This window comes from Vigna unguiculata, chromosome 9 (assembly GCF_004118075.2).
Source record: "Vigna unguiculata cultivar IT97K-499-35 chromosome 9, ASM411807v1, whole genome shotgun sequence".
Lineage (NCBI taxonomy): Eukaryota > Viridiplantae > Streptophyta > Magnoliopsida > Fabales > Fabaceae > Vigna > Vigna unguiculata.
In genome coordinates this window covers 3,653,296-3,671,325 of record NC_040287.1, presented here as the reverse complement: position 1 = coordinate 3,671,325, position 18,030 = coordinate 3,653,296, and the positions used below count along the sequence as shown (strand labels likewise).

Sequence of the window (18,030 nt, the reverse complement as noted above, 5' to 3'; positions counted from 1 at the left end):
TCCATTACTAATATAAAAAGCGTTTGAAACGTCAACAAAAGTTAACATAATTGGATTAAAAGGACTATATTTATTCATTTCTAAAGTTTAGGGACCAAAATATATCAAAGTTTCAGACAGGGACGAATTCCAATTTTTTGTCAAAGTTCGGAGACTAAAAACATACTTAACCCTATATAATATTTAAATTATTTTTATTCTTTAAATAGTTTATTTAGATTTTTGGATAAACTAATTATTTTTTTAAAATAAAATTTAATTTCAGAAACATGTATTTCAAAATTAAAATTTATGAAAAATAATAATTAAATTTAATTATCCAAATATGTTTGTGTATGCATAGTTTGTATTAAGAAGTGAATAGTTGTAGACTTTTAATTTCCTTTTCTTTAATAAATTTGCAATTCTATTGTTTTAATTATTTGAAATACATTCTATTAATCTTCTTACTTATAGTATTATTAATTAAAACTAAAATTCCATTATTTCTATTAATTAATTATTATATCTTTTAGAAAACATAAAATAAGTAGTCATACTGGTTTTGACTTAGAAAAAAAAAAAGATGCATCATAACCTTTTTGTTATCCTCACTCACTCATGTTTTGAAGTTAGTTAGTGAAACAAAAGTGATTTCAAATTAATAAGTTTGGATGTTAACAATTTTTTGTTCTTGTTAAAGATGTGATTTTAAAACTTCAAAGACTAAGAAGTACAAAAAGTTATAAGAATCAAATTTAAAACATATTGTTTTATGGGAATAAAGAATATGTTTAAAAAACTATTACTTTTTTCTTATATATGAAATGTTTCGACGCGTTGAATCATTTTGCAGCACAAAGATAGGGACGTGTGTAAAATATATCCGTGCAAGTAACTTTATTTAGACCAATATCTATTATATATCATTGTGGGATGAGTTGTAGGTTTTTAAATCTAATTATAAATATTTATAAGTTAGAAAAGTTTTCTTATATTTAATATTTTTAATTTTATTTCATAAAATTTATAACTTATGAAATAAAATAATTATATACTAAATAAATGCATAAATTTAAAATACAAATATTAATATATAAATAAGATCAAAATGACATGTTATATTTTAGGTTAAAATACCTTTTTGGTCCCAATTTTCGTCAAGTTTTCTTAAAATAAGTTCTAATTTTGGTTTTGTGTTCAAATAGGTCCCAATTTTTGTCAATTTTATTCAATTAGGTTTTTTTCTGTTAACACCGTTTAAATCATTAACGGTCATGAACAGTGACTGTCACGTGTCACTTCGTGGTTTTTTTGAATTTTTTTATTTTTATTTTATTTTTACTTATTTTTTTAAATGTACACATGTCAATCCAGGAGCGTGCCACGTGTCACTTCGCGTTTTTTTTGGATTTTTTATTTTATTTTTTTTGAATTTTTTTGAATTTTTTTTAAATGTCCACATGTCAACCAATAGTGTGTCACGTGTCAAAGTCAATATTCTATATTCAATTTGGTCTTTATATTTGTTATTTTTGTTCAATTAGGTCCCAATTTTTGTTAACATTAACCAATTTGGTCCCTATCGAAGATGTGATCAAATTTAATTTTTATATCAAAGTTATAATGATGTGAATTTTAATATATTATATAAAAATATTTAATAAAAAATGTGAATTTTAATATAAAAATTAAATTTGGTTTTAATTTGGAAAGAGACCAAATTAGTTAATGTTAACAAAATTTGGGACCTAATTGAACAAAAATGACAAATATAGGGACCAAATTGAATTTAGAACATTGACTTTGACACGTGACACGCTACTGGGTTGACACGTGGACATTTAAAAAAAATTCAAAAAAAATTCAAAAAAAAAATCAAAAAAACCACAAAGTGACACGTGGCACACTCCTGAGTTGACAGTGTACATTTAAAAAAAATTAAAAATTTTAAAAAATTAAAAAAAATAAAAATAAAAAAATTTCAAAAAAATCACGAAGTGACACGTGGCAGTCACTGTTCATGATCGTTAATGATTTAAACGGTGTTAGTAAAAAAGGACCCAATTAAACAAAATTGACGAAAATTGAGACCTATTTAAAATTAAAACTTATTTGAAAAAACTTGACGAAAAGTGGGACAAAAAAATATTTTAACCTATATTTTATTAATCTATATTATAGAATAAAATAAATATAGATTGGGTGATGAAAGTAAGTCCACATGGGACTAAGTGGGCCTAAAAAATAAGTAATGTTGCTGTACAAGGCCCAATAAGCAAATTACAATTTTAAGAGCATGGGAGGAAAAGAAAAAATAGAAGTTGGAAATATCTCCCGTGTTATGTGAAATGGATACGAGAAAGAGAAGGAACATTTTTATTTATTTTTGCAATATTTTTTGTTTGTGCGATGATTAAAATTGGGGTGGAAGAAGCAAAACGTTCATGGGGATTGAGAAAAATGATTGGGGTTTCTGGTGTGGTAGAAGAGTGTAGTTTACAAGGTCATATCCAAAATCCTCACTAAGAGGTTGAAAGTAGTTTACCAAATTTGATTGACCAAATTCAAACTTTTGTATGGGAGAAACTTATTACTTGAATGATTGCAAATGAAGTGGTGGAAGAAGTCAGGTGTAAGAGGAAATAATGCATAATGTTTAAAGTCGGTCATAAGAAGGTTTATAATGGTTTAAAATGTGATTTTCGGAGTTTAAGAAATGAATTTTAACTTTAATTCAATTTTATAAAATCGGTTTATAAGATTAGGTCTACATTCATTTTATGTACTTAAATTTATTTTATCTCTAATTGTTATGAAATGTCCAAAACACTCATTTCACGCCGAGACATATATATGAAGAGCGTGAGACAAAATATTAATGAATGATTCTATAATGGTTTGATAACGAGAGATACAATAGGTCCAACAAACAAAAATATCTCGTCAAGACAGACTCAAACTTATAATTCTAATACCATGTTAAGAATTAGACTTTAAGCCTACTAACTCAACTTTACAGTACTAAAATTTGTATCTATTTTATATATTTTAAACTCAATCTTACCTCTTGTCGGTCTAAGATATCTAACAACGATCAAATACAATATCTATTTTGGTTAATGAAAGATGGTTATAAGAAAGATCCTTTGAAATTGATTACTTAACAGAAATCAACTTTTAAAAAGAGAAATATCCTTCAGAAAACTTTAGAAAAAAATGATCTACAAGGATGAACCTGAAACTTCATTCCATTGTCTGTTCAATTGCAGGGTGTTAGATTGAATTTGAAAACAATATTATGAATAGGTGACTATCAACATTGTTCTCTCTAATACAACTTAAACACATGTATATTAATTTATATTAACATAGATAAGGGCAGAGTGTGTTTAACAAATAATTATAAAATCTTGTGGTTTGCGACTATATTATGCATATGGAAAGTAAAAAATAGTGAGTGGATGCAAATATAATTTGTGGTGGTCAACTGTAGCTAGAAACCATGTATCTGATAAGACCTAGATGGCATCCTCTAGAAAAATATACTGAAATGTTGAATATTTATCATAACTATGTAAGAGTTAAGTTTAAACTCTGCATGGGACCAAAGTTATTGAAAAAATTATCAAAAAGGTAAATGTTGTAATATATAATATCATAAAACTCCAAATTAAATAAATGAAATACGTGTGCTATTTAATAGTTATTTTAATTTTATTTTTATTGCAGTGTGAACAGTTTTACAAGGATTAGGATACTCAGTAATCTACTTAATATATATAAATACTAGTATTTCTACGGTGCAACGCACGGGTTTTAAAAATTGTAATATATTTAATGAATTAATTTTAAATTTTAAGTATAGTTAAATTTGATATAAATATTATATTTATAATAATAAATAATAATTTTTTACTTTGTTTTATGATTAAAATATATTTAAGTTATCTACATATATTTTTAATAAAATGTATTGTATATAATTATTTGTACCCATATATAATTTTAAAAATTATACACCTATAATTAAATTTAATATAAATAATTTATTTTATAAAATTAAATAATAATATCTTAATTTTTTTAATATAAAAAATTATTTATGTTATTTATATTTTTTTCAGCAAAATATGTTATATAATTATTTTAAATAATATACTGAATTAATCAAAATTAAGAAATAAAGTTTAGTTTTAAATAAAATATTGATTTGACAATGTAGAAAAACTTAAATATTAGATTTCCAAAAATAGAAAAAAATGATGAACAATATAAAAATTATTGATAAGACTATTTAAAAATATAAAAGTTGGATGACACAATAAGTTTCTAGTTATAACTTTGTGTACCTATCATCATCATTAGTTAAGATTTTTTAATGTCTTGTATGCTATAAGATGTTTTGGTAATTAAAAAGACTTTTAGTTTTTCATTCATACCTTTTTTAAATTTATTTTTCCAATGATGTTGAGAAGAAAAAAAACAAAAAAAGGACGTTGGTGGTATGATAGTGTTGATATGGTTATATAGCATCTACACATAACACATCTACAAAATTTTTTGGAAGGATGAAAAAGGTGGGTGTATGAGAATAATGAGGGAGCCCAAAAACATTTGTTAGAAGATGTAAAGTTGTGTCTAAGACATTTGTAAAAATGTTCATACAAAACATTTATAGCTGGCAGAAGTGGAAGAATGTGTGATGAAAGATTCAATATTCATTTAATGTTTGTATCAAAATTAATGCATGAGACAACGTGTACCCATTTAATGAGAGTAGATTTATTAATAAAAGTATGCAATCAAGTCATCTATTATATATTTATTTATAAATTCAAAAACTTTAATATTCCCAAATCATTTTGAAAAATATATATTATATACTATAAATTATTTGTATCTATTTTGTACTGTATATATTATATTGTTGGACAATTTATTAACAACTATTTGCATTTTATTGAGCTAAATGATCTATGAAAAACAACATTTTTAGTTTACTTTTGTAAAGATGCTTTGAAAAATCTAAAGGTAAATTTCTTTCAAGAGATACGTTTGCAAATAAGTGAGTAAAAACTTCACAGAAGGTATTTGGTTTTATTTCATTAAACAGATTAAAAAAAATTAGTATGTCAAATTAATTAATACACTAACATAATAAAGAAATAATAATTGAGTGAATTTCCAAGGAAAAATTAATAAAATATAAGATTACATGTCATTCGATATTAATATTAGTATTAAAAATAATGTTTAAAAACATTTTCAAATAATATTCTAAAATGAAAATCAAATAAAAAATTATAATTTAAAATAAAAAACATTACAAATAATATTTTAAAATTAATTTAAATAAAAAGTAATAATTACAATAGAAATAAAAAATATTAATTACAATTTTATAAATATATAACAAATTTGGATTTTTTACAAAAATGGGTATTTTGACTTATTTTTTTATAAAAATAGGTCAATTTACTAATTAATTATATGATATGTTTGATTTTTTTATTTAATTTTAACTTTTATACATTTTTTAAAGTTTTATATACTTTTTTAAAATAAATTTTTAATAAATTGATTAAAAGTATTTTAAATAAAATTTTATTAAAATTTTCATATTTCAAAACTTAATATGTTAAATTTTATTATAAAATTTACAATATTATAATTTTGGTTAAAAATATTTTAAATAAAATTTTATTAAAATTTTGATATTTTAAAACTTAATATTTTAAATTTTATTATTACATTTTATTATAAAATTTACAATAATAAAATTTGATTAAAAATATTTTAAATAAAATTTAATTCAAATTTTGATATTTTAAATTTTATTATAAAATTTTATTTAAATTTTTTTTAATCAAATTGTTAAAAATTATTTTAAAAAAAAGTATATAAAACTTTAGAAATTATTATAAAAGTTAAAAAGATAGAGAAGTCAAATCTTTAGTAAACTGTCTATGCGATGTAATTAATTTAAAAACTGACCCATTTTTGTAATAAATATGTCAAAACGACCCATTTTTTTAGAAAAAAGTAGTCAAATCATTGATAAACTGACCTTGTCATGTAATTAATTAGTAAACTGACCTATTTTTGTAATAAATGGGTCAAAACAATCCATTTTTGTAAAAGAACCAACAAATTTAGATGTTTTATATTTTATGAAAAAAAATTATTTTTTTCATAAATTTAAAACTTAATAACATACATAGCAAACGTCTTGGAATAGGTATTAACTTGATATTTAAAGTTTTAATAATTATTAATGCAAACGTCTTGGAATAGGTAAACTAATTCTTAAGAAAGTGAGAAGTGTTTGATTTGCGGTTATTAGTATAACTATTATTCATATTCAGCAAAATTCTTGATATTCTTTCCAACACCAATTTATTTGGTGGGAATATGCAAAGTAAAAAGTTATTCATAATTAGTGTTTTCAGACTTTGGGTTGAAATGCATATAGATATATGGCATTGTATTGAGACACAAAAAATAATTACTTTCTTAATATGCCATAATTAATGAGAAAGATGTCTTGGAAGAGAGAAAACTTTCTTAAATTTTGTGAACCATAAGTTATCATTGCATGGAGTCCAATAAACATTATTTCTTTAATAAGTAATGATGGATACTTGAAGTAACTTTGGAAAAATGAAAAGTTAATTTTGATTGTTGTTAATATTAATTATTTTCTTGGAAGATGAAAAAGCTTCTTGAAGAAATCTACATTAAACTTTTAAAAAACAAATTCTTATGTTAGGTTGGTATTTCATGTAATACATTTTTTATGTGAGTGATAAATATTTTATATAATAAAGATAACTAAACTTAAATTTTAAAGTTCATTATTTATTATCCAAATTACAAATTATAAAAAATTTTGATAGATAATGTGAATAACTTTAGATAATGTGAATAAAATGAAATAATGTGTAGAAAATGGAATTAATATATTAATATTAACATTACTAAAGTAAAAATAACACTTAAAAGTGACATAGTACTTAAACACATAAAACTTCAATATTTTTATTATATCTAACATCATCACACTCAAATTCAATATGAAAATCTTCTTCTAAGTCATTAGAAGTATAAACCTTCTTTCACATGCTTTTTAGTTTACATAAAAGAAAAGATAGACTAAAGGTATACAAATGAAACGTTTTAACCTATTAAAGAAGTCATTAGCATACACTTTTAAATACAAATTTTTTAGTTTAGATCTAGACCTGAACAATTCATATTATCATGTTTTTGCGAAAACTGTAAAGATAAAAAGAAAATATGTTATAAAAATAAATTTATAAATATTTAAATTTATTTGATACGAAATGTTAATGATTTCTGGCTTAGGTGTGACATTAATTACTTACAAAACGTGTTGGAAGATGGAAAAAAAATTATTGAGCAATGTAAATTATCATATATATTGTAATACAAAACAATTTATCATTGCTACAAATTAAATTTCTTCATTATTTTTTAAATTATATTTAAAAAATTTTGAAATGCAAAAAAAGTCTACTGTCAATTATATGACGGTTTTATGTGGCATTAATTACATCAGTTAAATTACAAATATTATTAAGTGCTATTTCAAAAGTAATTACTTCTCAAATTTTAAATAGAAAGAGATTTCATGAGTTAGAATTAGAAAAGATTTCATAATACAAAGAGATTTTGCAAATGTTTTTTGAGCAGTGTGAAAGGTCAGATTATCTTGGAATACGTTTACATTGAACGTAATTGTAATCTTGGAATATGAAAAGTATTAATGACGGTAAAACATTTAATTTCTAATATTTTTTTAATTTAATTCAATTCAATTTATTTAATTTAAATTAATTTATTTAATTTGTAATAATTAATTTTATCCATTAATTTCATTATTAAAGAATATATTGTGATACAAAAAATCATATTAACATAATATCTTTAAAAGTTGAACAATATTTTAAAAAGTTCTTACTATTTATTTTTGTCCATTACTTTCATTAAAGTTCTTAACAATTTAACTAATGACTCTTCTGAAAGTACATAAAATATAAAATAACAAAAAATGACAGGTTACTTAATATTTTTGAGAAGATAGTAAACTACATATATTAAAACAATGGTAGATTATAAAAAACTTTTACATGCATGTTTGTTTTTTCACTCTCAACTTCGAAAATACATAAACATTCTCCTTTAGTGAGTGAAAGGCACAAAACTTTATCTAGCCGCGACCTATCTTCACAGACGTTGTTGTTATCACAAAATTGCATTGGACTTGGTCTAGTGGTCCATGGAACACAATAGTTGAAAGTCCACTGTTGCGAAAATACCTCACTAAGTCTTTTTTATTGCGAAAAAACCAACCTGTATTCTTCAAACAAATCATTCATCTAAAAACAAAGGAATTATATTTAGTAGAAGAAGAAAATACTCGACAGAAGTTGAAAGATAAAAAGCTTGTACCTTTCTGGTGTTCTTCAAAGATCCTACCTTTGTATGGAAGACGAAAAAATTGTACCTTTGTTGTCTTCTTCGAGCAATTCATTGATCTGAAAGAAAACCTTCATTACTATAATGTTCTATACGCAAAAAAAAAAAAATCTACAGACGAAGAAAACATTCATTCATTAGAGAAAAAATACATAACAAAGTACATAAAAATGGTAGAAGCAGAAAAGATCCGAGAAAAGAAAAAAAATGTTGTACCTATGTTGTCTTCTTCAAACATGTCATCGATCTCGAATAAAAACTTCATTCATCACAGCAAAAAAAGACATGCAGAAGTACTTAAATCTGATAGAAGTAGAAAACATCAAAGAGAAGACGAAAAAATTGTATCTTTGTTGTCTCAAAGAGATGAATGATCTACCAGATTTAAAAATATGTTAGGAATCTAAAATTTAAATCAAAACTCAAGAATAAAAACTTAAAAAATAAAATAAAAAATTAGATCTTAGAGAAGAATAGAATATTAGTCAAAGTATAAAACTTACCAAAGTATAAAACTTACGTACCTTTTATTGTTGTCGTCAAAGAGTGAAAGGTTGAAAGATTCAACCTTTACTATGTTCTTCAAATATTTGATTTGATCCACCTCGCAAAAAATATACACTCATCCGTTTAAAAAATAAAAAATCATTCAAATCTTATAGAAGAACAAAGGATTCGACATAATATAAAACTTTTGTACCTTTATTGTTGTAGTCAAAGAGTGAAAGGTTCAAAGATTCAACCTTTATTGTGTTTTCCAAATATTTGATTCACCGAACAAAAATAAGTAGATCTTAGAAAAAAATATCCATGAGAAACAAAAATAAAAATAATAGAAAATAAAGTAGATTTGAGAAGATGGTAGAAGAACAAAAAAAAATAGAATTCTTGTTACTTTTTTTGTATTCGTCAAGTTGCTCAAGGTTCTCAAAGCAAAATATCAACCAAAATAAAGGTAGATCTGAGAAGAAAAAATCCATCGAACATAATACATGTAAAAGAAAATCTGAGAGCAAAGAAACCATTCAAGAGAGAAATAGATCAGAGTGAAAAAGTCGAAGATGGTAGAAGAACGAAAAAAAAAAACAGAATTCTTGTTACCTTTTTTGTATTCGTCAAGTTGCTCAAGGTTCTCAGAGCAAAACATCAACCAAAATAAAGGTAGATCTGAGAAGAAAAAAATTCATCGAACAATATACATGGAAAAGAAAATCTAAGAGTAAAGAAATCATTCAAAAGAGAAATAGATCTGTGAGAGAAACCTAAATCCAACACATCTCGTACCTAAAGAAACGTAGATTTGAGAACATGGTAGAAGAACAATAAAATGAGAAGTTGTTACCTTTTTTTAAGTCTCGTGAAGGTGCTCAAGAATATTAGAGGAAAAAATCAACCAAAACAAAAGTAGATCTGAAAACATTCACCTAACCAAAATAAGTAGATCTTAGAGAAAAACAACACTCGAAAATCATCAAGAACAAAGAAAGAACCCAGAAAATGTCTAATGTTTCTTTAAGACTCTTGCATGTCTTCGACCTCTTCATTTCAAGCATTTAAACAAAAAAAAGTTAGAATCAACACAAAAATCACAAATAAAAGAAAATATAAGAAAAAGATGAACTCTTTGCTTGAGAAGAAGATCAACTCTTCGCCATGGTGTTATCTGTGAGTGAAAAGAAGATGAAGATTATCTGGAAACCATGATGTTGCGTGCGACTGAGAAAGAGAAAGAAGAAGATGAAGAGGTTTGGATGTGTGTGAGTTAGAAAGAGAGAGAGAAGAAACTGCGATTTGAATGTGTGTGAGTGAGAAGAGAGAGAAGAAGCTGAAGAGGTTTGTGTAACATCTATAAATTGAACATCTATATATATAAACTTAATAGAGTGGTTTTGTGATTTCGCATATAAAGTCTTGGAAAATTGAAGAGTCATAAACTGAATAAAATATAAAATAAAAAAATAAATAAAAATAAATAAAAAATATGACTCGATAACAAATCAATATATATTCTTATTATTATATTCCAATTAATATGATATCTTCCTTACAGTCACGTAAGCACAAATCAATATATATTCTTATTATTATATTCCAATTAAAATTATTTCTTTCTTACAGTCACGAATAGCATTAAATGCATGTCTATCGCAAAGTAAAATATCAAGAATGAATAGTTACTTAGTAACGTAACTGGCACAGTGTGAGGGATCATTTAGTTCAAATAAAAGTAATGTTAATCATTGCTTAGAGTAGTATAAATAGGTGATGAGGGAATGCAGGGGAGGAGAAGAAAAAAAACAGAAAAGGAGAGTCGTGGATGTGAGAAGAAAGAGAGAAGAAAGAAAGAGGAAAAAAAAATATCATCAAAGTCTCGGTGCAACCTTGGTATAATTTTCACAATAACTAAGGTAAGGGAATGAGACATCCATCACTTTATCTTTTTACTTTGATTATTTTTTTATCTATTAATAATTATTTTATCTCGATATTTACCCTAAGTGAGGTGTCCCTAACCTCATTCTAATTTATATTTAGTTCCCAATCCTATTTATTTATTTATATTCATCTCCAGTTATGCACTGGTCCTATTTATTCAATTTATATTTACTCTCATTTATTTATTTATATTTATCTCTAGTTACGTATTGACCCTTTTTATTTATTTATATCTATTTTAATTATTCATTGATCCTATCTATTTATTTATTTATATAATTATATGGTTTAATATTGAAATAAAAATTTTGATAAATAAAAGATTTGATTATTGTAGTTGGAGGTATGACCTTGGGGATTTAAACGAGTTAGTATCACTCAAGATGAGATGTTCTTGAGTTACTTTGTTGGCCATGAGCTCATTTACCCTGACTAGTCACTACAAAAGTAATCAATATCTTTATAAAAGTATAATAAAGATCCCGTTTTATGGAATTGGGAGAATTTTCATTTCATTTTATTTTATTATGATATGCTGTATTTTTTTATGTGATATTTGTCTCACTTCCCTATTTTATGATTGTGTGTGAAAAACAAAATTTTATAACATTATCATAGATGGCTGCTCCGAACACGCCTGATCCTTCTTCGTCGACATTGTGGCTGTTTTTCTGGGAAATGCATGGCAAACCAATGTAGTGAATAATTCTGTAACATTTTAGGGAACGAGAAACTCTATCATTACTTTTCTCTCTGCTCCAAACGCGCCGATTGTCATCGAAGGACAAATCGGAGTTACCTTTTATTTACCCCAAACAGTTCAAGTGAATCCTATCCATAACCTTTTCCCTCCATCTGTTTGATAAACCGCATATGAGGGGGAAACTGTAAATAAATAACCCTTCTTCCTCTTCTAGTGTAGGAAATATAAAATGTACTAAACAATGTTGATATAAGAAGTATATAGTATTGTAAATATATATATAAATGTGAATATTTTAAATATAATTATATATTAGTGTATAAATTTTTGCCTCTAAATTTTTATAAGTATACTGTAATAAATAAATAAATAAATTTTTTTGTATCGTCACAGTTTGAATGTGAGAAGGAGAGAGAAGGAGTTGAAGAGGTTTGAAAAAGGTTGAGAAAGAGGAATTGTGTATGAGACACGTTAGATCAGAAAAAAATAGTGAGAGAGTGTTTGATTTTTGATTTAAATTTTAATGTTCAAGATTCTGAGAGATTACCACATATCCATTGTTTCCTGTTGTAGAATTTTTTTTTTGAATAGAAGTAGTTCAGAAATATTAAAAAATTGAAGAACTTGCCATTTGTTAGTTCAGAATTGTATATAGTATTAGATTTATGGTATGAAGACTTTTAAGAAAGAAAAAGTAGAAATCGTCATACTCAACTTTGACATGTATGCAGTGGCGGACTTATGTATTGACAGAGGGGAGCCACGGCTCCCCCATTTTTTTTGGAATTTATTTTATATATATATATATATATATATATATATATATATTTAAAATTATTTTTATATATTATTTATATTAAATTTATATTATGGAAATTATAATAAAAGATAAAATAAATAATTTAATGGAGACATTGATTTATAAAAGAGATTAGAATTTTGTTTGGCTATAGGATTTTTCCACCGTGTAAATTATCATGAAAGTGTGTGAGGAGAAATAAGTATAAAGAGATAGATTGAAAAAGATAGATTAGGGAACATATAGATTGAGATGAAGTAATTTTCGTATGATCTCTCACACATCAAGTGTAGTATCTTATTATGATTTATGTACATTGAATTTATGAATCTTTTTAGGATGTTTCTCCAAATTAAGTTTATCTCAAATTAGTATAAACTTAATTATGATTTTAGGGATTCTTTTATGAAATTGGTATGAATCCTAATTATAATTTTTCCTAAATTATTATAACTCTTAATTATGAAATTTATGGATTTTGTGTTTTTTGCTGACTATGGTAATTTTTTTTAAGTTTTAAATTTATACCTTATTGCTTATTTAATTAAAGTGGTATAAATTTTGTTATGTCTTGCATTGTGATAATTGTGACTTCTGAATATAAATTTTATTTTTTTCTAAATAGGTGAGATGTGATAAATTTATATTAGAAAAATTATGATAAAGAGTAAAAAATTGATTCTTTTTTAAAGAAGGAGGTTTGTGATAAAGATGAAAAAATTGCATATATGTTAACTAAACTTTTCATGAGAACCAAGAATTCAAGATAATGAAAATCAAATCTCTAAAGTTCCTAGAGTTATATATAATGAATTTAAAAATTTATTAGAACGCGATCCGGAAAAAGTGTCTTCAAATTTGACAATACCCATCAAATCAAATTGATAAGATATAAAGGGTTGATCTAAAATGATATTCATGGTTAGTATCATGATATAATAACGATTAATAGTCATATTTTTTTGAATTCTACTATTATGCGTGTTTGTTTTAAGCAGAAGAAATGAAAAAAAAAATCTAACTAAAAATATTTATATATAACAAATTTAATCTGGCACCCCTAAATTTTTTCTCCTAGTTCCGCCACTGCATGTATGTTAAAAAGTATGCATCGATTTTATTCAATTTTGTACTATTTTAAAAAATAGAGCTTTTACGTCAATTAAAAAGTAAATTGACTCTTTTACGTAAATTTGTAAATTTGTCGTGTTTTTTTGTATAGTAATAATGTTGAATTATTTTGTCATTTGTTCTTTCATTTTTCTGTTGCTATATGGTTGTGGCATTGGTTGAAGGAAACTTTTCAAAATTTGTAGTTTTCTTCTTTGAATTTAGTTGTTCAGTTTATGAAGTCTCCTTGTAGTCCTTTGCTTAAAGTAATTGAAGTAAATCTCATTATTGCAATCATTTGGATGAGTTGGAGGATCTGAAATCATAGTAGGTTTCACGATCCAATTGCAATTCCTTTTGCTATTTTTCAAATTAAGGAGTTAGTGCGTATGACTGGAAATAAATTTAAGAAATATATGAATAATATTGTCTCTGATTTTTGTTGTGCTAAAATTTTTTAATATTCAATTCAGGGAAGGTATGATAGTTTCATTTATGAAAATAATATGACAAGTTCTATCCATCAATTGATTTATGGGTGAATATTAATGGTGCAATGCAGCTAGAGGTTGTCATAGTTTAACATCATGTGCTAGTATTAATAGAGGAAGTTAAGGTGAATATATGGGTGATTTTTCAGTATTTTTACGGGTACAAACTCTATTTATGCTGAATTTTTTGCAGTCATTTATGTTTTGGAGCATGCTTGAAAATAGAGAAAGTTGAGGTGAATATGTGGATAATTTTTCAATATTTTTACGAGTACAAACTCTATTTATGCTGAATTTTGTACGGTCATTTATGGTTTGGAACATGCTTGGAGAGAGGACTTTTAAATACTTTAGTTGGAGAGTAATTCTTCTTTATCGTGTCATGATTTTTTGGATGAACAAGTGTTTACTTAGAGTGAGATGATGTCAATGCTTGCAATTTTGTAAACATATGCAATTCAAAGTTTTTAGTACTTTTCATGAAGGAAATCATTGTGTTAAGTAGCAAATTTAGCTTTAATTCATAAAGAATTATATAAGTGGTTTATGTTAGTAATTTTGGGTCATGCATATATATGACACATAATTAAATGTGTTAGGGCCATTATTTATTAAGCCAAATAATAAAGTGATCTAACTAAATTAAAGATTTAGTTAAAGGCATATGTCATGAAAATAAATATTGTGTAGAGACCTTAAAGTAATTTCTAATTTGATGAGGGGCCAAATTAGAAATACTAAAACTTAAGTAATTAACCGTTTATAAATGGTCGTGGTCCCCTTCTGAGAGCATACTTTAGTTTCTGTTCCTTTCTCTCTATCCCTATCAAGAGAGAAAACCAAAAGGAAATAAAGGTGCTCTACAGGAGGAAGATCATTGTATCAGTAGTGCTCTAAAGAAGGGAACATCATTGTTATGGCTAACTCGGGTACGCTTCCGTTTACTATTTACAACCTGTTTATGAGTATGAGATATTGTTTATGATTGATTGTTAGAATCAATATTAAGATCATATTCTGCTTATGCTAACAGTTTAATACTTTACCTCCATGTATATATGTATATATATTTTTTTCATAATAGGTATTGTTTGCCTGTGTTTCATGAAGTGTAATTTTTATCATGGGTTTGGTGTGATTCTCATGCTTTGTATTCGTTTATAATGTTCATGTGATGACAAATGATTGATGGGCTTTTAGGTGTCAACATAATAGAGATGTAAAAGTTCATAGTAATACCTAACATGACCTTATTTGAAAAAAAAATGATGATTTTTAAATATTTTGAGAAACTTAACATCTTTAACTATTGTTTTATATATATTTTGTGATTTTAATATCTTTGGAGTGTCAAAATAGCATAGAGATATCAAAGTTCATAATGATACTTAACATGACCTTATTTGAGAAAAAAAAATCATATTTTTTTAATAATTTGAGGAACTACCTTTTAACATCTTTAACTATTTTGTTTATGCATATTTTTGTGATTTTAAATTAAAGAATAATGGTAATGTGTTAAAAAAACTTATATTGATATGTATGAATTGTTGTTTTCTCAAATAAAACTTGTATACATATGCCATTTTATTTTATCCCCAAATCATAATAATCTCAGTCTCACATTTGCTATTTTTAACATGACATGTTTACATGTAGACTAAAACATACTTAAATACTTAAATATGGTCTTTGCTTCTAAAGTTGTATAAATTGTTGAAATTTGAACACCATCATATATTACCTCATCTAAGTTAATTTGTTTTGCACCTTCATTATAGTGTGAATAATCGATTCCATTAAACAAAGACTTTATGCTTTAAATCTTTCAAAAGATATATCAAATTTTGGCCTTTCTTCTTTTCTACACAAATGTATCTTTCCTAACGGACATAGATTTTCTGTAATGGAGTATAAGCAAACATCAAGTTTAATACTCTACCGCCTACTTTTATATTTATCTATTAAGAATATAAATATAATAAGATAATTACAAAACTTTCTGTTTATTTATTTTTATTTTTATTTTATTTATGATAAATATAATTCGTAAATTAATTAAAAATAAAAGATAGATAAAATTATAATATAAATATAATTTTAAACATAATAAATATAAATATAAAAATGATAAAAGATCAATTAAAATAACTTTCAACATTATAAACATGAATAAAATTTGTGTTCTATCTCTATTCTTTCTCAATGATACTAGCTATCATGAGTGGCACCGAAACATCCTCAAATATATCTTGAAATATGACTCAACAGTAGTGCTACATGCGCATATTCCTTGTACAAATATTCTTACACGTGTTCATTAGCATATTTTAAATTATATTTACTTTATTTATAATTTAATTTTAAATTAAAAATAAAATGTGAAAGGTCGGCACAAAATTTAATATACATTGACACGTGCATGTACTTGCAAATTGCTGGCATCGAGAAAGAAAGGCGAAGAAGAAACCTATTTCTTCAAAGAGGAGTTGCTTATATTATAAACAAACAATTTTTACTATATACTTATTATCATATTTTTCTTATTTTTATATGATAAGAAAAGATAGAGATATTGAAAGTGTAGACTAGCACATTCAAAATAATATTACCAATATATTCTTAATTATATTATTGCAATTTTTGAATAAATAAGCAAAAGAAAGAGATAAAATTAAGAGTGAATGACATGTTTATTATACCAAAGATATAGAAACTTCCTTTGCCAAATCATCTAGATTCTCAATTCTTCACATATCCGATTCATGTTTATCACAAACAACAAAACAAGCTCGGATTTGGTTAATATTATATAAAGAAAATAATACAACCAAAATTTTTGGTGAAAGAGGAAGGCGAAAATGATAACTGAAGATAAAAATAAAAATAAATGCATTTATCAAATTCATTTTAAAGAAACAACTTACTATAATAGTAATATATGGACTCCACTGCCAAAGTTAGTCCTATAGTAATATTGGAAAAAAAAGGAAGTTATATGCATATGAAAAGCTATTACAATATTACATTGTCACTTGTAGCCATTAATCTCATCATTTCAATATAAAATAAATTAGTGATATATTTTTATGTGACATCATGTGCAATATTTTTTTATTGTTTAAAATACATATTGGAGTTTTTAATAACCTATTCTCTTTGTCATCAAAACTAATTTCATGGAAGTAATTAACTTAAATAAACGAATGTAATTTATTAAAAGAGACACAATGAATAAATATTCCTATAATATATCTGAGTTATTCAAAAGATATATGTTGTAATATAGACATCAGAAAACTCCAAATTAAATATAAATATCTTTAATTGTTATTTTAGTTTTAATTTTAATGCTTTTATAGATATGTGCATAGCTGTACAAGGATTAAGATAGTAAAATTTTTCTTTATATTTGTATATCTTTAACTATTTTTCCATGTTTCTTATTAAGAAATTGTGTGGTTTTAGATTAAAGAAGAATGATACTATGTGTTCCGAACAAAATTGCAATTTGATATGAATGGTTGTTTACTTAACTAAGATTTGTGTACATGTATCATGTTTTACCCGAAGTCATTACTAAAACATACTTTAATACTGTATTTGCAACCTAGTATCAACAGATGTCAGAAATCAAGTTTATTTCTCTACCGCCTGACTTTATTTATATTTATATAAAAGATAATAAAATAAATATAAAAACAGTAAAAGATCTATTAATATAATTTTGAACATTATATAAATATAAATAAATAGTTTGTGTTGTATCTCTGTTGTTTCTCAATAATGCTAGTTACTATATGAGTGGCACCGAGACATCACCTCAAATCTATCTTCAACTATGACTCAATAGTAATGCTACATGCACATATTCCCTTGTACAAATATTCTTACACGTGTTCATAACTGTATTTTAAATTAAAATTATTTATTTATATTCAGTTTTTAATTAAAGAAAATATGAAAATGTCAGCATAAAATCTTTACACGTGCTTACTTGTGATAGCTGG

General features: G+C 24.8%; 1 long non-coding RNA gene across 5 annotated transcripts; it reads right to left on the bottom strand.

Moving 5' to 3' along the window:
- Positions 1 to 8,107: 8,107 nt before the first annotated feature.
- On the bottom strand, positions 8,108 to 10,286 carry LOC114164753. 5 transcript variants are annotated; one of them, XR_003599595.1, is made up of 9 exons: positions 10,103 to 10,286; positions 9,824 to 9,905; positions 9,583 to 9,648; positions 9,377 to 9,487; positions 9,182 to 9,274; positions 9,006 to 9,085; positions 8,698 to 8,784; positions 8,455 to 8,540; positions 8,108 to 8,381 (listed from the first exon to the last, which is right to left on the bottom strand). It is a non-coding gene; the product is annotated as an uncharacterized LOC114164753 (long non-coding RNA). The 5 variants fall into 5 exon arrangements; XR_003599596.1 differs by having other exon boundaries at positions 9,182 to 9,224; XR_003599593.1 differs by having other exon boundaries at positions 9,377 to 9,442.
- Positions 10,287 to 18,030: the final 7,744 nt, after the last annotated feature.